The 22,959-nt window shown below is 38.8% G+C and overlaps 1 protein-coding gene across 1 annotated transcript in view; it reads right to left on the reverse strand.

Moving 5' to 3' along the window:
• The window catches only part of LOC114644124 (uncharacterized), a 16,231-nt gene extending 8,904 nt beyond the window's left edge, over positions 1-7,327 (reverse strand). The window contains exon 1 of the mRNA XM_028792363.2: positions 7,214-7,327. The gene's annotated coding sequence lies outside the window, so the exon portion shown is untranslated. The remainder of the gene's footprint in view (positions 1-7,213) is intronic.
• Between the last annotated feature and the right edge of the window lie 15,632 nt (positions 7,328-22,959).

Below are 22,959 nucleotides of genomic sequence, written 5' to 3' on the forward strand. Positions count from 1 at the left end.
GTCGTACGTGTGCCATGGTCGGCTGCTTAGTGAATTGTTGGTGGCCGGGGCTCAGTCTTGCGTGCGTCTTGCTTGCCATGGACTTAGTGAATTATATATATAGATAGTTAGAATTGGCTCCAGCAGACCCCCGTGACCCTGTGTTCGGATTCAGCGGGTTGGAAAATGGATGGATGGATGGATGATTATTCATTTGCAGTTCCATTTCATTTTCTACTTTAATTTATTTAATGTGAAGAATATGGTACAATGCATTCAATTGCTAGCGTTGTGTACTAGTTATTATTCCTTTCAGTATGGTTACTTTCACAATTTCAAAGCGTGATTGATTGTGTTGGTGGTTTTGCTTGAAAGGTTAAGCAATTTCCATTAATTAAGATATTGGAAGTAAGTAGAAAATTCAGACAAAGGTTTTACTCAGAACATAGTTTTCCTAGAAGTATTTTATTAATCTTGAAACATAAAACCCAGCAGTGGTTCAGCTGAATGTACTACCAGTATCTTCAAAATTAGAGACGCATGAGGTAGCATTCAGTGTGAGATACAGGTTCCTGCTCTTGTTAATTCTTTGGAATTAGCTGATTCCTCTGAAATTTATGACTCCAGAATCAGCACACATTATGCATTGTACGGGCTTAACTAGATGTAAAGTATTCTATAAGTTTATTTCATTCCTTTGCCATCCTAAGTATAAACTATGGCTTTGTAACTTAGAACATGTCATGTGATGGGAAGAAAAGAATTACAAATTTGAAACACAGTAACCAGAGAATATCTGAACATTTCAATGGCAACTGAATAATATTTTACATGAATGGTTCCCTAGTTCAGTCCTAGGGTCCAGTGACATTATTCCAACCATTTTTACAATCCATAAGTCATTTTACCACAAATTGAGATAAGTGTTTAATTAATTTAGAAAAAAACAGTATTGTGAGTTTTACATTCATAAGAAATATTCATGTTTTGCCATAACTACAAGCTCTTAACTCTCTTTTGTTGTTCTTTTCCTATTCACTTTGTTCTGTAGATGTGTCATGTTAAATATTTTCTAATAATGACAATTAATAATAAGAACATGAAACAGCAAAATGGTAAAACCCCACTAGCGAGCCAATTAGTAAATAATAGCTTAAATAGTCAAAACACTTGGAAAAACATATTGAAAATCTTCTTTTTCCTCTTCATCTTTTCCCTCTTCTATGTGGGGTCGATGTGCTTGACCAGCCTTCTCCAAACATGTCAGTCCTGCACCTCCTCCTCAGTCAGACCCTTTCCTTTCAGATCTTTTTTTACTTTGTCCATCCACCTCAGCTTTGGCTTCCCTCAGTTTCTCTCTCCCTGTTCTTCCATTCCCATCACCTTTTTGCCCACATACTCATTGTCTCTCCTCATCACATGTCCATACTACTTCAACCTACTTTATTTGTAGTTTCTTAGCTATCTCTTCCACTTTGTTGTGCCTCTTATTGTCTCATTTCTTCTTCATTCCTTTTTTGTAACTCCACATATCCATCTCCACATTCTCATTTCTGCCACATCTAACTTCTTCTCCTGCCCTCCCTTTATTGTCCATGTCTCAGCTCCATTCATCCTTGCTGGTCTTATCACTTGTCTTAAAAACCTTACCTTTAACCTTCACCTTAATTCTTCAATCACACAACACTCCTGATACCTCCTTCCAATTGTTCCAGTCACACTGCATTCAATGGGTTATCCATCCATCCATCCATTTTCCAACCCGCTGAATCCGAACACAGGGTCACGGGGGTCCGCTGGAGCCAATCCCAGCCAATACAGGGCACAAGGCAGGAAACAATCCCGGGCAGGGTGCCAACCCACCGCAGGACACACACAAACACACCCACACACCAAGCACACACTAGGGCCAATTTAGATTCGCCAATCCACCTAACCTGCATGTTTTTGGACTGTGGGAGGAAACCGGAGCGCCCGGAGGAAACCCACGCAGACACGGGGAGAACATGCAAACTCCACGCAGGGAGGGCCCGGGAAGCGAACCCGGGTCCCCAGGTCTCCCAACTGCGAGGCAGCAGCGCTACCCACTGCGCCACCGTGCTCAATGGGTTATCTCTGCATCTAATTTTCCAACTTGTAAAAAGAATAAGTGCTTGTAACATCCCACTAAAATTTAGCAAACTCAACATTTATATTTATTGATTAACACTTTAACATACTGTAAAATAACAACTTGGTAAAAACAAAAAATACAAAAACAGAAGCTATGTGGGACAAAGACCTGCAACCACAATGTGGCTCCCAGGCCTAAACATGATGATTTAGGAAGATATCCAGTCCAGTAATCAAATTTATGTTTTAGGTTTTATAGACTCTGAAATTTCAATGTAAGTTAACATTTTAAAATGTTTTTAGAGATGCATTTCCATGCCTTCAAATATATGTCTTTTGCTAATTTTTTTGGCAACAACAACCAGAAAATGTCTTCTTTATAAAGAAAAATACTGCAGTAATCAGGTTTAAGGTCATCTTGAAGGATGTAGAAAATATCACCCACATGAATAGCCATTAGTTAAGAGTTTGCAATGGAAAACTCTTTATCAACCATCGTGTTTCAATGCAAACTTTTTATCTTAGTTTTATCACTATAATGTGCATAGCAACAATGCTTTTCTTTGTTTTAACCAAATGGAGTGGTTGAAAATGCAAAGCAAAGACACCAGCAAATAGTTGTTGGTGAATGCAATCATATCACATAACATGAAAAGAAAAATTAAAAAAGAAAGAAACAAAAATAAAACTAATTGCATAAATCAGAACAAATTTAGTATGTATTGTCACACACGTGCGCATGGAGAACAGTTGAAGGGCCTAGTCACTTGTAATTCTACGCCAGGCCAGGGGGCGGCGGAGTGTACTGACTATCTCTCTCAGTCCCTTGCAGACCTTTCCCGGGAAATCCCGCCTCTTGCCGGCCCCAAGGATGACGTCACTTCCGACCACGAGGATGCCACTACCAGTTCCTGCTACGATGACGTCATTTCCTTTCCAGGCCTTTAAAACTGCCACCTTGCCTCAGTACAGGCAGTTCTGTTCTGGACTCTGAACCATTCACCTCTTGTACCAAAACAAGCAATTTTGCAGCCGAGCATATTATACGTGTGGCTGCCCCAAACCTTTGCGATGTCTCTAACTCATTCTTCTGACAGTGGCGTAGTCGGCAGGATGCAGCTTTCCCAGAAGAAACTGGGAAGGAACCTTAAAAGTACTCAGGTAGGTGAGTACCGGGGCTGTGTTTCCGGGTGGGTGGTGTGCTCAGCGGTCCGGAGTGGCACGGTGCAGGCTTCGCTCCCACCAAGGGATAACGAGCCCCTAATCCTACACAGGGAGAATGTGGAGGAGACCCACTGACGTGGGCTGGTCCCTGGGGGGAAAACGAAAAGGGCTTACTATGTTCTCTCAGAGGAGAGGACTGGGCCGCCCGTTGGGACCAAGGTCCTAGAGACATATGGGCTATCCCCAGACCAGCAGGTAAAAACATTATAGACTTGGAAATATGATCCAGAGAGATCAACTCAGGAGCAAGCTTATGCTCTCTGGGAAACAGTGGCTCAATGGCTGAGACCCTTTGAATTAAACACCCGACAAATTGTGCAGCAGGTAGCCTGCTTTATTTTGCTGCAAGGTCTTCCCAATAACTTTGCCCAGCCGGTCTGCTGAGACTTCCATTCCATGAACGAGCTTATAGCTCAATTAAGACCGCAGCCAGCCTCACAATCTGTGGGAGCAGAACAGTCCTCTAGTGGACTCCGTAGGGATTACGTCCCACTATATAAGTCCCCTCCATATAACCCGAAGCCTGTCCCGATGTCCCCGGGGAGCGGGGTGGGCCGCTCGCGTGGGAGCACGGAGGGATGTGGGTGGAAGGAGGGAGGATGGTTATGTGCACTTTCAAACCCCCTGGCTACTGGTAATATGGGAGTGGTAATAATCAATGGCCATAAAGTTACAGCACTTCTGGATACCGGCAGCAACATCTCCGTTGTTGATTGCCGTCATGTACTACCGCAACAGGGAATGAGAAAAAAGGCCAGTATCCGGTGTGTACATGGCGATACGCGCTCATATAAAACCGCCCTGTGTGTCATCAGCTATGAGGGAATGGTAAAAAAGTTCTCCGTAACGGTCCATCCACAACCACTTTTCCCGGTGATCCTAGGGCGAGACTGGTCTGACAGTAAATGTGGTGTACTGATATCCACTCCTCGTAACTCTTTAGGCCTAGTCATAGAAGGAACAAACCCGTCTCAAGCTGTTTCCACGCTGTGTAACCGGCCGGAGGAAAGAGATACGGAAGACTCCGAGGAGGACGGGGAGGGTCCTGGGCCGTTGCACATAAACACGTCATCAGCCCAGGCCTCAACGAGCCGGGAGCACTCCCTGCCCCTTGAGGTCAGACCGGACCCTCTCTCCGACTTGCAATTTCAATTTAAGGATACACCGGCGTCTTTCAGGAGAGAACAATGGAATGACGACTCCCTGAAATTTTCTAAAAATGCAGTCGTGCTTGTCAATGGCCAACGCACTCATCAGCCCATGCCTTGTGGCCCTCACTTTGTACTTGATAATGATCTGTTATATCGAGTAGCTGATCATGAGGGCGGAGTGTGGAAGTGTGTGGAAGCTGCTAATCCCACGAACCTACCGGCGGTGGGTTTGTGAGTTGGCACATGTCCATCTCCTGGGAGGCCATCTCGGCACCGAAAAAACTTTAGAGAAGATTAAGCTCAGATTTTATTGGCCGGGAATAAACGAGGAGGTTCGCCGTTTTTGCATTTCTTGTCCAGAATGTCAATTACGGCAAATTCCTAGGAAGGACCGCGCTCCTCTCATTCCCCTTCCCCTGACTGACGTTTCCTTTGAGCGTATTGGGGTCGATATAGTAGGACCCCTGGAGCCCTCGGCCCGAGGACATAAATATATATTAGTCTTTATAGATTACGCTACCCGATATCCAGAGGCAGTTCCGTTGCGCTCTGCCACTACGAAAGCTATCGCACGGGAACTAATGGGTGTATTTGCACGTGTCGGGATCCCTAAAGAAATCCTTATGAATCAAAGGACGCCCTTTACTCCCTGCTGGATCGGGAGACCAGGTATGCGGCAGTGGAACGGGAGGCTCTTGTGATAAAATGGGCAATTACGCAGTTGAGGTGCTACCTCTTGGGCCGTGAATTTACTCTGGTGACGAATCATGCACCCCTCCAGTGGATGGCCCTTCACAAGGAGTCAAATCCGCAGGCCACTAGGTGGTTTCTTGACCTCCAACCTTATAAGTTCTTGCTTGTTCACTGGAAGGGTTCTCTCCATGCCAATGCGGATGCCCTCTCTCGAGTCCACGACCTCTCGGACAGGTCCGCCCGACCTGATGGGTCTGGGCTAAGGGGGGGGGGGGGTGTCACACACGTGCGCATGGGGAACAGCTGAAGGGCCTAGTCACTTGTAGTTCTACGCCAGGCCAGGGGGCGGCGGAGTGTACTGACTATCTCTCTCAGTCCCTTACAGACCTTTCCCGGGAAATCCCGCCTCTTGCCGGCCCCAAGGATGACGTCACTTCCGACCACGAGGACACCACTCCCAGTTCCTGCTACGATGACGTCATTTCCTTTCCTGGCCTTTAAAACTGCCACCTTGCCTCAGTACAGGCAGTTCTGTTCTGCACTCTGAACCATTCACCTCTTGTACCAAAACAAGCAATTTTGCAGCTGAGCATATTATACGGGTGGCTGCCCCAAACCTTTGTGATGTCTCTGACTCATTCTTCTGACAGTATATATTCTCAAACCTGTAAAATCAGGTGCAAATGATTAGAAGATCTTTAGAGATGTCCTTGTCTTGTGCAATTTAAACCTCAGACATTTAGTTTGGTTTTGCTCTTTGCTGTTGAAGTGTTACCATGTGTATGTCAAAAAAGCTCTCTGAGACATTCACAAAGAAGATTTATACATGACTTTGAGACTGAGAAGATTTTTTAAGAAGATCTCCAAGCGATCGGAAATCAAGAATTCAGATCTTCTACAAGTGTAAAAGACTTCAACCATTTGCCAGCTTGTCCAGACCATACCATCCCAGGAAGTTCAGGCTCAGAGCAGAACACAAGATGCTGAACGATGTCTTTAAGAACACCAGAATTTCATCACGGACCTACAGGTAGCTCTTGAGACTGCTGATGTCAAAGTGCAGAAGTTTTTCCATTATAAAGATTAGATCTACATGACAAGTGTGCTAGGAGGAAACCTTTGTTATTCAGAATGAACATCAGAGCAAGACTAAAGTCAGCCCATGAACACCTAGGCAAATACCAGAGCTTATGGAACACTGTGTTCTGGGCAGGCATAGCAACACTGAATTATTTGGCCACAGAACCAAATGCAGCATTGGACCAGAAGATCATGATAGCAACTGTAAAGAATGGTGATGAAAATGTTCTGGTTTGGGGCTGCCTTACAGCATCAGCACCTGGGTAGCTGACCTTCATAGAATCTACTATGAATTATTCATTGGACCAGAGGGCACCTCAGGTTAATCATTATTTACCTGACACATTTATCCAATTTTAATAATTAAAAAAAATTGGGGAGAAAATATTAAGATTGCATAAGATAATTTCTATTTCTTTCAGAATATGTGATTTCTTATATAAAAAGACAATCTGCAATTAAAGCGACCATGGGACTGGATTAACCCAGTTGTGGGTGCATGGATTTCATCCCAACAGCCAATTCAGAGGTACCAATTAACCTGACATTCATGTGCTTGTAATTTGGGAGCTAAAGCAGACAGGATGGTGGAAAATCTGCAGAAATACATGAACAGAACATGTAAAGTGAACACAGACATTGACTTGAGTGCAGAATTCAAATCCAGTGCACTGGATTAATGAGAAGGCAGCACTAATCACTAATTGACCTAATTAAATTAGGTGTACTTGTAAATAATAACTGTAAACTGTATAAACCAGGATTAAATTGACTGCGAAAGAACAGCAACACATGAATTTTCCAAACTGGACATTCAATATTATTATTATTATTATTATTACAAAAATGAGTTCCTTTTTTATTTTGGTAGATGCAAGATAAAAAAAAATAGTTACTTTAATGTCAGCAGAGAAAATATTAAAGAAACATAATTTTGAAAATAAAACAATTGAAAAACCTATTAGTGTTTTTACCTGCAATTCTAGCCTTCTTCTCCTCAGCTCTCTGTTAAAGCAAAGCACATTTATCCAGACTAAGATTACTAGCAGATTTGACTTTGATCATTGCTCACTGGAATGGTGTCTTAAATACTGTACGTGTGAAAATAAAATGTTTTACTTTCACTATTGCTCATAAAGTGGGAGTAAATAAGTGTTAAATTACCTGAAGGGAGATCAGTTTGGCTTTGTTTACCATAAGCATTATGTGAAGGTTTCGCTGGTTTTGTTTTGCCAAGGAAAAGAAGGAAAGACATCTGAACAATAGTGTTTAAGAATGTTTTACTGAAAGGTACATATTGACCCTAAACTGTCAGAAAGGAAAGGAGCACAACAGGTAGATTGATATAAAAGCTAATTCTTTTTTAATGAATGACTGATAATCAGTTAAAAGGTAGCAAAGAAACGAGTTATACAGGCTAGAGTTACAGTATCTGTGCTATAAAGCTACGTAGAAATCCAATAAACAGTTGGCAAATCAGGTAAGGTGTTTCCTTGCTATTACAGTTTTTCTGTCACTATGATGTGTTTCTCAGACCCATATTCCAATCACAAACTCTAAATTCAATCCTGTAAACATTTGACCTTGAGAAGATTGTAAATCAATAAAAATGTTAATCACACACATCAGCACCAATTTGCTCAATTACTACATTTTGATTACCACATTCCTGTAATCATCTATTCATTTTGGTAACACCTTCCCAGAAAAAAAACTTATTATTTGCAGGAAAACCTTGCTGACTATGTATGGAGTATTGTAGTCTATGCAAATGTGAAAATCCCCTTGGGTTAAATAAAGTTTATCTAATCTAATCTAATCTAAATATGAAAAATACTGTAATAGAATAATCAAACAATTCTCTGTCAAAAATGAAACAAAGGCAAATGTAATTCCAGTACTGAAAATGGGAACAATACATTTGGAATGATAGAGAAATGAAACTAGGAATTTAACCTCAATAGGAATAACATGCAAACAAATGCAGAAATGCAGCACTGTAGATCTGCTTGAACAATAATTTAAGACTGTAAAAAAATGGAAATTTACGGAGGTCCTGAGGGGACATGGTGTAATTTTTTTTCTGGGGATTTTTCTGGTGCGCACCAAATACTTTCAAGTGCGCACCAGATAGTTTCAAGTGAGCACCAGATAGTTTCAAGTGAGCACCAGATACTTTTAACCGCACAGTAACTGAAAAGGGGCTCCATACCTATACATAATTTGTGATGCATATTAGTTGTGTTTTATAGTTGCACTTAGGAAAAATGGAAATTGGAGACTTTATAGAAGTATACTTTCAGCTTGGTCTTAAACACAAAGACATAGTGTTTGTTCTTGCAGTTAGGCATGCATACATTATCACTGAAAGGCATTTAAAACGTATATTGAAGTCTAAAGGTCTATTTCGTCGTAAGGTCTACAGCAACATTAAGGAAATTGGATGCACGCAAAATGTCAAAGAAATGGTTTGCATATGAAGAAGGAAGATGTTTGTCTGATATTGAAGGCGCTAGATCCAAGAGGAGTTTGTCTTAGAAAAGCCAGAAGACTCCATCAGCGTAACTATTTTGCAAGAGGACCAAACTATATATGGCATTTTGATTCTTATGACAAACTTAAGCCATTTGGTATTTGTATAAATGGTTGCATCGATGGGTTTTCCAGAAACATTATTTGGTTAAATGCATTTACTACAAGCAGCAATCCAAAAATTGTGGGAGGCTACTTTGTGGAAGCTGTAGAAAAACTCGGAGGTTGTCCTAAAACAGCCAGAGGAGATCTGGGTACTGAAAATGTTTACATCAGAGATTTTCAAAGGTTTCTCCGCTGTAATACAAATGTACGGACTGCCATAGACAGCTACTTGGACGAAGCCAGCACTGCCAACCAATGAATAGAAAGTTGGTGGGGACTTCTAAGGAGGGAGTCAATGGAATTCTTCATCTCTTTGTTCACTGATCTGAAAGACTATGGCATGTTTGATGGATGCTTTCTAGATAAAAGTATTCTTCAGTTTTGTTTCATGGGAATTGTCCAGGTAAGATAATTAACATGAAACACTTTTTTTTATTTTTTAATATACCACAAGCATCACTACTATCTGTTATTGTCTTAATAACTCTTGCATGCGTTTAAAGGAGGTCATTTTATGCTATTATGTATGCCACTTTGTCTTGTATATGTCCTTTAGAATGTACACAACCAATTTTCTGTGACATGAGTGAACTAATCACTTGCATTTTTAAATTAGGACACTTTACTTTTTTTGACAGAAAGCCGCAATACTTACAGCGAGTGTAATGTGTGTGCCTGAAGAATGTATATGATAGTTTAGCGATGTCACATGAGACGTGACAGCTGCGAAGAAAAGAAACCATTCTGAGTTTTTAGTCCAATATGCATGAAAGAAATGTTGCTTTCGCAAAGAGAAGCTGTTTACAATTGAGTGTTTTTAAAGAGTGTTGTAGACAACTTATAGATTGTTTATGTCTTACAGAGTGGGCGATGAAAGCAACTATGGTATCCAACTAACAGCTAGAAGCAGCACAGCTATTATTTAAGATGATGCCAAAAAAAGTTATTAGCTGAATACATCCAAACAAACGATTCAAATGCATTTAAAAGAATGTATCCGCTGGGCTGGGCTCATGCAAAATGAACGATCACCTGGATTAGTTTAAAGCTCCGGTCGTAACATGTTACCGGTATTCGAAAAAAACAAGTATAATTGTATATTTGGGCTGTACCGTTGGCTTCAAGAGTTACAGGTGCTCCACGTTAAACAGTTATCAAAGCACAGTGCTGTGTTTAATATATGACAGATGGGTGTAATGTTTCAAATGATAAATAGTACATTACCTAGCATTTGAATCAAAAGGAATAGGTACTTGTGAGCACAATCCCAGGCACTCCCAGGCGCTTACCCAGTGCTGTACCATTCACATGCTAAATCATATGCAACCAATTTTTGTAACCGTTTGGCAATCTTGTGGTTATATCCATATCGAGAAATCCTAAAATTATAGAATGGAGCTCAGTAAGTGTTTAAACTTTTATTTTAAAAAAAATATCTGCAAATACTATATCACTTTGCTCTCATTCATTGGTAGTGTTAATATTCTGTATGTTGTGTAATTTACTGTACTGGTTTATTGCTTGCATAATTTGAATTATATAAATATGATTTTATTATTATTGTTTTACTTCCTTTGTTTCCATTCAGATAGCTTTGTCTTCATTTAATTAAATATGTAGATGGTACTGTTGCATTTATCTTTTTATTCACAGCATTTAAAATCTTTTGTCAAATCTGCTTTATTTACCCTCAGGTATCAAACTCGTCCATTCATCCAACCATTTTCAAACCTGCTTCATCCTGACCAGGGTCGTGGAGAAGCTGGAGCCTATCCCAATAAGTGTAGGGTACAAGGCAGGAAACAATCCCTGGATAGGGTGATAGTTTATCACAGAGTGAACACACACATACACACACACAAATGCACACACAGACATTAGCACCAATTTAGCATCTTTCTGTAAATAGTTTTGTTCATTGAATTCAATAATCAGTTCTCCTTTATTGACAGTCTTTGAGTATGGTATATGCATTTGAGGGTTGTATTTTATGTATTGCATTTTATTGTTTCTTATGTAAGATACTTTGTTTCACATTTCACATTTAATAAATCCAGTTTATTCTGGTTGGTAGGCTACATTCTTAACAATAAAGGCCCCAAAGTGTTTCTTCAGATGATGCCATGTGGGAACCATTTTTAGTTCCTAAAACAATTATTCACATGAAGGCTGCAGAAAGAACTTGTATTTATTTAGACCTGTAACAGGTTTCATAAATACAGTAATCATAAACAGATGATAACAGATTTTTTAAATCTGAAAGGATTTATGATTTCAAAAGGACTCTTGCTGCATGCAATACCACAGGATAAATTCAGGTTTTCTTGATATGTTGTATCCTGCTAGACAGATAACTTATACATTAAAGATTTCAGTTTTGTCTGCATATTAGGTGCCATTTTCAAATTCCAAAAAAAAATTTCATATAAAAACACTCACAGAATAAAATAGCTTTTATTTCAAGAAATGGTTCTACAAGGAACCATGCACACAATACAATAAAGTGTCACATTTGGAAGCATTAATTTTAAGAGTGTAAACTATTAAATCAGGGATGGTATTAGGATTTTAGGGTAAGTTGGGGGCTAGAACAGAACCTTGTCTAATATCCAAAATGGCTTGGACTGGCTCTGGGCATTGTAATGTTTCTAAATAGTTAAAATAAATAAAACAAGACTCAGACATGGAGTTGATAGCTTTTCTCTATTGCCACGTTCAAGTACACTGCTGTACAAGAACGTTATCCAGTGCTTTTTGTCATATTCTATCTTGATATAGCACTTGGAGTCAATTGCATAACTTGCTTTGCTTGCCCACCCCCTTCCAAGCCATCACCCCAAAAACCCCTGCCAACCACTTCGCGTCTCTGCCTCTCACGTTGTGAAGAGGGGGGCTGAACGCAAGCTAAGGAGATGCGGTCGATCCTCAGAAACCCCCTCTTAAACGGTGATACAATGGGAAACAAATACATTTTTTTACCTCCTCTATGCTCGATCAGCTGGCTTGCTGCTGCTGCTTGTGCCGTGCTGTGTGATCTGCATGTTGCACCACGCTTCGAAAATTTAAAAGCCTGTACAGCAGCTGTCCTTTTGCCTCACTGCCTTGTCTTGTGGAATGTTAAAGTGTCTCTGAGAAAATCATGTCTCAACCCAAGATTTTAATTTATAATAGAGATATTTATAAACGCTACAGTTTACAGAGTAAATATTGCACCCATTTAACTTGGTTTCACAAGGCAATTTTCCACTGCCCAATTTCTGCAGCTATAGCCACATGTTCATCATCAATGTATATCCCACTCCATTATCTTGCCTGTCATTTCCAAATGTTTTTAAGTAAGAAAAATGTAAGTACATTTTATTTTACAAAGGGTAAAAGGCCTGTGTACCAATGAATACATTTTATTTTTTTAGAAATACAAGTGGTAATGCTTTTTAGCTAATTGGTGTATTTTTACATTCTTTTAATAGGATGAACTTGATGAGACTGTGCAAGTATGGAATTCACATATTATCAGACCTTCAAAAAATGACAAAGTTCCCAGTGATTCGTCCAAACATCATGTACTTGATGCCGGAGTTATATGGGACTGAAAACTTTTTGCCTCCTATAGACAAAGCTGATCTTCAGCTGTGTAAGAGTGCTTGTATATTTCGATCAACAGTTCCATGTGATCCTAATGTTTATGAGCTCTGTAATATTACCATGGTGGAATTGCAACTGGCTTCCCCAAAAGACACCTATGAAGCATTAGATTTATACATACAATTGAGAAATGGTATAAGAGCGTCACTCTGAAATTGCATTCAGGTTTAACAGAAATGTAATTCTGAACTATCATCTTTAATCTCGAATCCACATTAATGCAAAATACACATGTAAACATACTGGCATACAATTTTTAAGAAATAAATTGAATTTGGATAAGAAAATTTTTTGCATGTAATGAAATGTGTAAGACCCTGAAGAAAAAGCATACCACAAACAGTTGTTCAAAAGTGTTTAATTAGTAGGTACTATAAAACTTAACATTCACACAATAAATCAGTTGCCTTTATAAATCTCTAAAACAGCACCAGTGCAAACTGAAACATTTTCAATGAACAGCACTATTGCAAGGAAAATATATTTTCAACTATGCAATATGTAATAACTTCACTTTAAATTTTTGGATGAATGGCTGGTCCATTAAACACAAAACTGCTAAACTCAGAGCTCAAAACCTCAGGAACCAGGTATTCTACATTATCTAGAACCTATGCAATTTCCTAAATACCTCTTTAGAAAAACAGAGAAAACAGTCAATATACAGTATCAAACAGAAGATCTTTCTATAAGATTCAAAAAACAATTCTTGATTAATGTATGTGGACCTTTATCAAAATATTTTTGTGGTATAGTATACAAATTCACTCTGAAACATTTTAGATAAGTCAAACAACTTGCTTGTGTGGTATAATTCCAAAACTGAATTTAAAGATCATGTGTGGTACTATTGTACATCTCCAGAGGTAGGGTAGATTCTGCAATAATGGGACATTATGTGATAGGTAGCAATTTCCTTTCAACAGTGTTTTCAGCGGATTCTTACTAGTGTACTTCTTTTAGTTGAGTAAAATAAAATACCAAAGACACTCTAAGTAGGAAATGTATTTGTTGAATTAATGAATGGGTTTTATCATTCATGGTCTCTGCTATATAATCTAAATACTGTCCCATATTACATAATATTCCACAGTACTGCCAAACCTTGGAATAGTGACATAAAAGAGAAAAAAAAAGAACACTTGAAATTTCACATTTTATGCAGTGTGTATGCCTACAATATATTCATTTCAAAGCAATTGCCAGACAGAATATTGTTGAATTCTGTATGAAACTCGGGATATGAATTATAGGTGCATGGCAACTCAAGAACTGCTCCACAAGTATGAGCTACAGGCCTTCGATTAAGACCGGACAAATTATTGAATGCTACTTCAATTTTGTCTTTGCACATAACATTTGAGCCTGTGCAAAACCTCAAGAAGGTCTCAAGTCTTCTCTGGTCTACACTTCGTACATAGTGCAGTAAATGATTTAAGACCACTTGCTCATGCTGGCTCAAGAATTCTTTTGATGGTTTTAAAATTTGTGCTACTTTCCTGTTTGTTGTCTTCTTTAACTCATACAGCTTCAGTGTGCTTTCTTTATTTATCAGATTCCAGTGCAGGACTGCTCTAACAGATATGAAGCAATCAATGATTAATTTTGGCTCTTGCAATAAAACTTTGTGCGCCATTGTCAAAATGGCATACTGCATATTATCTTGTGGAGGCAGGATGTGAGATCCCATTCTTGTGAAGAGGTCAATTAAGTCTTCCTTATTAATTTCATCCATGTTGCTCTGTAATGACTTTTCAATGCATTCTTGCTCTGCAGAAGACAAGCATTTTAGAAAGGATGACATCAATAGGCTTTCATCCACTGCATCAATTCCCTGAATACAGGCAAAGACAAATGCTTGTGAAAGTCTGACAGGTATAATACAATGGTCCACATAACCTTTAGACCATATTCTACCAACAGCCTGCCATTCCTTCTCTGAATAGTCTGACCTGAGTCTGGGGACCCATTCCTCCTCTCCTTCACACTGTTCCATAAACTCCTCCCAAAAAGCTGTGTAGGCTTCCCTTGATACTCCATGATCATCTATTGCCTTCTCACAGACAAACTCAATTCACAATATTACATCCAGAACTTTATGTTACTTGAAAACATTCATTATATCCTGAATTATATTTACACGTCTTATTTTTATTTTCTGGACCTCTTTTACACTTTCATCCCTAGCTGGTTCATCTGTTGAAGCCATAGGCAATTGTTCATCATTCATTATGAACTCCTTCAAGACAAATATTGAATTAGACTTGATGTGACGCAATAGGATAAGAGCAAAGCCTACATGGTACAACATATCAAATATGGCAACAAAATTTTGGTGTTCTCTGTTTAGTACTGGGACATTTCTTATTCTATACTTATTCATAAATGCAATGTGCTGTACCTCTGGACTGGGAAGCAAAGAAAAATAAATCTACTTAACATAATAGGCCAATAATATTATTCATATTTGAAATCACATCAAGCAGTGCAATTTGTAAAAGAAGGCATTGATTATTAACTACAATAATACAATGCAGTTAGTAGCATAACTAGATTTATCAGTGTGCTTGATTTATCAGAATATTCACTTGTAAATTAGAGAGAAGTGGGTTTTTTATTTAATTTTTTTGGGGGGTGGGGGTGCAAATGTTTCATTCCAAATAAAATATAGGCAGTACGGTGGCGCAGTGGTAGTGCTGCTGCCTCACAGTTAAGAGACCTGGGTTCGCTTCCTGGTTCCTCCCTGTGTGGAGTTTGCATGTTATCCCCGTGTCTGTGTGGGTTTCCTCCCACAGTCCAAAGACATGCAGGTTAAGTGCATTGGCGATTCTAAATTGTCCCTAGTGTGTGCTTGGTGCGTGTGTGTGCCCTGCGGTGGGCTGGCACCCTGCCTGGGGTTTGTTTCCTGCCTTGCATCTTGTGTTGGCTGGGACTGCCTCCAGCAGACCCCTGTGACCCTGTGTTAGGATATAGTGGGTTGGATACTGACTGACATTACTTATTTTAACATTGTGCAACCTACACTGAATGTAGGACAATTACAGATACTAAAAGTTGAACTGACCATATCATATGTTATTATAAACAATATTAAAGAGTTGACTTATCAAAGTTTTTCTGAAACTCAAGAAAGTAACCTACATACCTGATCTGGGAAATGCCATGAAAGTGTAGACATAAGAGCACTCTCACTGTTAGCATACATGTTGCCAAACTGAATCTCAGGATCTTCCAATGATGTGTTAATAGCAAGTGCAATTTCAAGTTTGTCAGAATTATCAATAGGCGAGCTGGATACAAACTGCACAGACAGATATAAACACATTTTACTCTCTTATTATTTAAAGTAATAATATCCTGTTTCCACGTCAGTAGTAACAACAATTAGAGGCAAGGCCTTGGGTAGCACTAGGTACATAATCCCACAAACAAAGAGCTTGTTGTTCCTGTTCTGATCATACTATATATATATATATATTAGCAAAAATGAAATCAGACTATACCTTACCCTGCTCAGCTGCTCATGTGGGCATTCATCATGGTCAGTATCTGAAGATATTCTTCCATGACCACTACCTTCATAATTTTCATGCACTTTATTATCTGTCCACTTCATCTTTCTTTCTGATTTCCTTTTTACTGTAGTGACCTATTCAAAAGAATACAAATAACCCTCAATTACAACACAATATTTTGAGCAAAGTCACGAATTTCAAAAACAAATTCATCTGCGGGGCGGCACAGTGGCGCAGTGGTAGCGCTGCTGCCTTGAAGTAAGGAGACCCAGGTTCGATTCCCGGGTCCTCCCTGCGTGGAGTCTGCATGTTCTCCCCGTGTCTGCGTGGGTTTCCTCCGGGTACTCCGGTTTCCTTCCAAAGACATGCAGGTTAGGTCGATTGGCGATTCTAAATTGGCCCTAGTGTGTGCTTGGTGTGTAGGTGTTTTGTGTGTGTGTCCTGCAGTGAGTTGGCGCCCTGCCCGGGATTGGTTCCCTGCCTTGCACCCTGTGTTGGCTGGGATTGGCTCCAGCAGACCCCCGTGACCCTGTGTTCAGATTCTGCGGGTTGGAAAATGGATGGATGGAATCCATCTGCAGACCATTTTGAAGAAATGCCTTTTGGGAAAAACAGCTGCTTCCCAACACCAAGAAGTTCTTCAACTGTTGTATTTTTTTTGGCAGCCAGGTGTCTTGTTTCTCCTCCGTTTTTTGTTCGTATTTGGTGATACTCTCCATCCTGGAAATTCAACCACCCCATTTCCAGAAGCCGATTATCTTTTGATGCATACTTATTTTCAAAGGCAAATGATCTTTTGGATATACTGTATACTTGTTATCAGTAACCTCTTCTGCTGCTTTATTAAACTTTGCCTTTAATCTTTGCAGGATCAATGATTTTGCAGTTGATTCTCCCCTACTGGCACCTAGAGCAGTGTTTTGATGACAAAAAGCTCTCACTGCAATACAATCTCCATATTTGGGGATATATGCTCTCAGTTCTTCATCACTCATGACAGTTATGACACTCATGTCAATCTGCAATGAGAAAAAAATCATGAAAACACATATCTTGCTGCAATTATTTGGTGTTTAAAAGTCATTCTGTTCTAAAGTCTAATTGTTTTAAAGGTCCCTTTGTCCCATTCCCATCTGACAGAAGGTAATGAGCATCCAAACCAGTTCTGCCAGATACTACATCAGATTCTACCCCTTGGGGGTCCAGACTCTGAACTCTGTGCTAGCCCCTTGCCCTCTATTCTGCATCTAGTAGCTTATTTATATGCAATACATTTATTACTTGTTGAAAATTATTACTATCTATTCACTTATCTAGTATTTATTTTTTGTGTATTGATGATATGACAATAAAGCTACTTGATTTTACATGTATAGTGTATGCCATGAACAATTCACAGTAGGATATTGCTGTGGCCTAAATTTTCTGATATTCTACTTTAGCATACTCTCAGCAGCCACTTTTTAGAAACATCTATTCTACTCAAATCAGAACATACCACACTTATTGCCATGCATAATTTGTGGTAGCCATTCTTAAGCCCCCATCAAAATTAGCAGCTCACCACAGGACCACTGTTGGAAGGGTATTTTAGATGGTAGGACAAAACAGCGGTTACAGCGATACTGTTGTTCTTGATACAACTGCATTAAAACCATACTTACTACCATAACACTATGCAAGTGCTGCTGTTCTAATTTCATCCTCTCAAAAGTAGTTAGCTAGCAACGTTAAAACAAAGCAAATAAATGACATCTGCATTCATTCAGATGGATGTTTTAGGGGTGTACTCCGCTAGAAGAAACAGCTAATGCAATGCAAAAGTTTACTCACACAAACTACTAACCCACTTACTGTACAGAATCTGAAGAGGTGAAGCATGCTTTACTTCTGTGTTGTAAATTGTTCCAAATCTAATTTGCAAGTCTTAAAGTTAAACTATCTGTGTAAAACTGATTAATAAATGTTGCTTTTAATAACCAAATGTAAAAATACAGAAAAAATGACATCCCTTATATGATTAATACAGAACATAACAACGTAAACATAGGAAAGCTTATTTCGGTCCATTAAGTCTTCAGATTTCATTAAATGTGATTGAGTGTATTGATGTACCTTGCAGTGGACTGGAAACCCATCCAGAGTTGGTTCCTACATTAAGCCAGTGCTGCAACAAGTCCTACCACCATTTCATTGGATTAGGAGAGTTTAACAAAATAATAAATTAAATGTTTGTCAAAAACCCTTTATCCTAATATCCAGATTAGAAGACACTAAAGAGAACACAGTGCTCAGATCCAAATTTCCCTTTGTTACTGAGCAAAAGGGTCTAAAATTTAGACTCTAAATGATAACATCCAGATAATTTTGGGTATCTACTCTTGCCATTTTAACAAGAATAGAACTACACAGCTATACATAGTATTGTATTACATACTGTATTTATTAAAAAGAAACAAGAATAGAAGATTTTCTGAATACTGAAAATATGTTATAAATTTCTCTCAATTGCCAAAATATAGTTATTCCTACCTTACTATTACTACATTCAAAAACTATAAAGTTACAATGGGCCAGTAATGATCTCAGCAGCACTAATAGCAACATACAGTAGGAAGCAAACCCTATGGATGATGCACCATTGCAATGTACAATCATACACACACAAGCAGAAAATTCATCAGGGGTGTTGTGGGTGACAACCATTACTATTACTATTATACCAGTAAAATCCCCAGGAAGATATACATAATTTCCCCTCATTACCATTACTATAAATAAAGTATCAGTTTATCTATAATGCTTTATTATTAATAACATTTAGAAATATGGCAACCTAATGGAGCAGTCACTTTTTAGAAACATCAGTGATGCAGAGGTAGTCCTTCTGCCTCACAGTAAGTAGACCAGGGTTTGTGTCCTGGGTGCTCCCTGTGTGGAGTTTTCATGATCTCCCTGTGTCCATTTGGGTGTCCCCAGAATACTCCAGTTTCCTATCATGGTTCAGAGACATGAAGGTTAGGTGTATTGCTGATGTTAAATTAGCCCTGGTGTGTGTTTTTGTGTTTACCCTGCAATGGACTGGCGGCTAGACTCCAGTTTTCCGGCACCCTTGCTTTGGATAAGCATGTTTAGAAGATGGATCTTCTGGAGCTTAAACCTAATTCCGACATTGTCACTGGCTATGCTTGCAATGCGTGAACCTACCCTGTGACATACAGGGGCTGTTTACTGTTCAAGGCACTGTGCTGTAGTCATATCAAGCAATAGCACTGCAGATGAGTAAATGTCAGTTCTATGTGAGAACAGATGTGTAAACAATTAATAATGTAAGATATTACTATAACAATAAAGATGCACTGTATATGATACAAATGTGCCCAATGAAATGCACAATACAGTATATGCATTTAATCGCAAATATTTCTTCTACATTTGATGTTAACACAATTCAAGCAGTGCCTTCAACAGTTTATGACAAAAATAACAAAATGGAGAATTTTATGATGAAAAAAAAACTTTAAAGTTTATAAAATAACCATTGTCACCATCAACAAATAACTGGGCTATACACAACTATATATGTTGCAAAATCATTAACTACTGTACTCACTTTACCACCGAGTTCAAGTTCAGCTGTTGTCCTGTGTATTTAAACATTGGTACAAGTTTAAAAAGACTATTATGCAATCAACAATTGTGACATGAGTAGTTCAGTGATTGGAGCTGCCATCACAGTTTCAAAATGCTGGTTTTAAATCTGATAGATCCATTATTCTAATAAAGGGTGTAAATGTATACAATTTTTTGTCTTTCAAATGCTGGAGACAAGGTCGCACTTTCGGAGTTTCGCTGCCACATAATGATGAACATATAAAACTAATTCCATCTATCCCTTTTTCTGGCTTTTTAACGTTCGGGCTTGTGGGGACTCAGTTTTTAACCCAGCATCTTTGCGAGAATTATGGGAACAGTCCAGATCAGTATGTCTGTTAATTAACAACTTTAAAATGGACCCGTGTTATTCAGTGTGGGTCTCTGACTGTGTCGATAAAGCGGGACTTGTTCAGAAAGCGAGCGCCACTTGAGACAGCCTTCCCCTCGCCGAAACACTAACCTTAAGGTTAATGAAATAAGTCCCTGATGTTAAGTCACTATTATAGGGCTAAAATGATAACAGAAATGTTAAACCTACTTATATACCTAATTGTAATTATTGTGAAACAACCAAGTGGCGTCCGCTTTCTGAACAAGAGCTCGATAAACTAACCTAACTGAGTGAGTCGCGAAAAAAAGCGCAAAGCAAGGGGTTAGCGTAAAAACTGTCATTATTTCCATCAAACCGCAAATTCTCTGAAGGTACTGTACTAACAACTTTTAGCTATTATGTGTAATTTAGCCCGGTACATTTATGGTCTCAGTACCCCTTTGGAGAAACGAGCGTGATTTCAACCGGTAAATAAAATATAGGCCTAACTAAAGAGCAGGTGGAGTTTGTACCTCTAAGTGAAGCGAGCGCGAGTAAGAACAGGAAAAATATCGCAGATCGTGTCAAGCAAATCAATAGTTGTTGAGAAACACTGATATTGCCTAAATTTATGTCAATACTAAAAAGTATACTGCTTAAAAATCCATTATTTTAAAAGTATCGGTAGTTGCCAAGACAAATTGTCCTACCTTGTCGTCTTTGAGTCTCTGTATGTCTTCTTTTGCAACGTTTCTCGACTCTAAAAATTCAAAAATGCCTTTCTCCATTATGAACTTTACATGTGAAACTGTGCACTGACAGATTTTTTTTTAAATATCATATAATCCCTATGTGAGGCCCGTAACAGTATCAATGGGCGCGCATGGAATAGTTTCTGGTGCGCACGCGCAAGTATCATTCGCGCGCTTGACACTATATGGTGCTCACTTGAAAGTATTTGGTGCACACCAGAACAATCCCCAGAAAAAAAAATTACACCATGTCCCCTCAGGGGCTCCGTACCGTAACTATCTTATGGGCTTCCTTCATCTTTTTCTGTGTGGGTGAGAAAGACATATAAAAATTGAATGTCTCCTTTTTCAAGTACGGCATTAATTTGTCTTAATCTGCATTTGGTTTTTACTTTGGCTGCAGTTCCTGTGGAACACATCCCAGGCAGAATGTGCCTTCTACTGGATTTAAGTGTTATTGAAAATTATAATAGCTTTAAAGTTAAATGATTTAAGTAAATAACAATTATTATGAATTTAAAACATATTCAGTCATTATGGTTTCATAATCTTAAGTAGCTATGGTGCTCTAAATAAAGAACTTTTATTTCTCTTAATTCATATTAACAGTGACACATGTAAGGACTGAGCCATCCAGATCATATTGTCTGTGTTCCACATTGAAATGTTACAGGTGAGGAGTAAAAGAGCAGCTTCTGTAGTTTTATAACAAGTGTTTATGGTTATATATCTATGTTCTTGTATCAGCATTGGAGTAAAGTGAATTACTGTTTGAAGTCTGTTGTTTTTTTTAGGAATTGAATTGAGCTTCCTAATTTCAATATTTGTAGCACTTTCATCTTACATTAACATATTTGACATTGTTCTGAGGATCTATGAATCTATAAAGTGTATGTCGGAGGATGCCAAAAATATAACCATATTGCTTTTATGACTAAAGGGTATTAATAGGATAATCCATCCATTATCCAACCCGCTATATCCCAACTACAGGGTCACGTGGGCAGTGGATTGAAAAAACTGGCCTCAATAATCCAGCATGAATTTATATTTTGTTATACTTATTATAGCCAGAGTGTCTAACTTGCAAGTGTGTTGCATATGGAATAGCATGTGCAAGTAAGAATTTCACTGTACTCTGTTATAAATGAAAATAATGACCACATAAATCCAGAGGCAAGACATCCGTGACCCTATAGTTAGGATATAGCGGGTTGGATAATGGATGGATGGAAGTTGTTTGTGGAGAGGTTTGTAATAACATGTTGTGATTCATATCTATAATGACCACTATATGTCAGTAATGGAGGTGTATTTATGACAGTAGTTCTTAGGCTATGTTCACATTACAAGCTTCATTCTGATTTTTTGCTTGGTCGGATTTTTCTGTCTTGATGGTTCACATTAATAAGTACAAGAACAAGTGACCCGCTGTATCTAACAGTAACGTGAATGCATCAGTCCTCCAATACATCATGCCTGCCCACATCAATATGTTTATGCACAAGTCATCTGCGTCACCAACACATAGAAAACGTCATATTCATGAGACAACTCATGCATGGTATTAAAACCAACAAAATGAACGTGCTAGTGGTTACTGTATACATCAAATTTTGCTCTGAAGGACGACAAACAGTTTTTCAGCTGCACATGATTAGTTCAAGAAGGCGAAAAAATGCCAAATGGCTAGCTTTTACTGTTTCTGCAATTATTGCTAGCACTGCTGCACCAAGAGATGTGCAGGTGTGAGAAAGGAGACAGCAATGGTGGAACCATGGCTGCTGTCACAGCTGTAGCTCTCCTTTAGTGTTGTTTTGCTGGCTGATGATGGCAACACTTATAGGCAAAAAACACACAAATTTTGATCTGACCGTTCTCATCGATGCCGCATGGCCATAAATCTGGTACATATCCAATTTAGCACCACATATAAAAGTGACTCAAATCTGATTTGAAAAGGCTGGATTATTGTGTCCACACAGCCCAGAAAACTTCACATTTGTGTCACATTAAGGCAAAAAAAAATGAATTTGAGTTACTTCAGCCTGGAAATGTGAATGTAGAACTACTGGCCAGGAGGCGGTTTTGGGGGTTACAGTGGAAGCAGTGCTTAGTCAGCCATATTTATAATCTGGTTAATAAACTGCTTGCATCCAGTAAATGCATCATTTTGTTAATGAAGTGATCAACACAAGGTCCAC

This window comes from Erpetoichthys calabaricus, chromosome 12, assembly GCF_900747795.2.
Source record: "Erpetoichthys calabaricus chromosome 12, fErpCal1.3, whole genome shotgun sequence".
NCBI classification, from domain to species: Eukaryota; Metazoa; Chordata; class Cladistia; order Polypteriformes; family Polypteridae; genus Erpetoichthys; species Erpetoichthys calabaricus.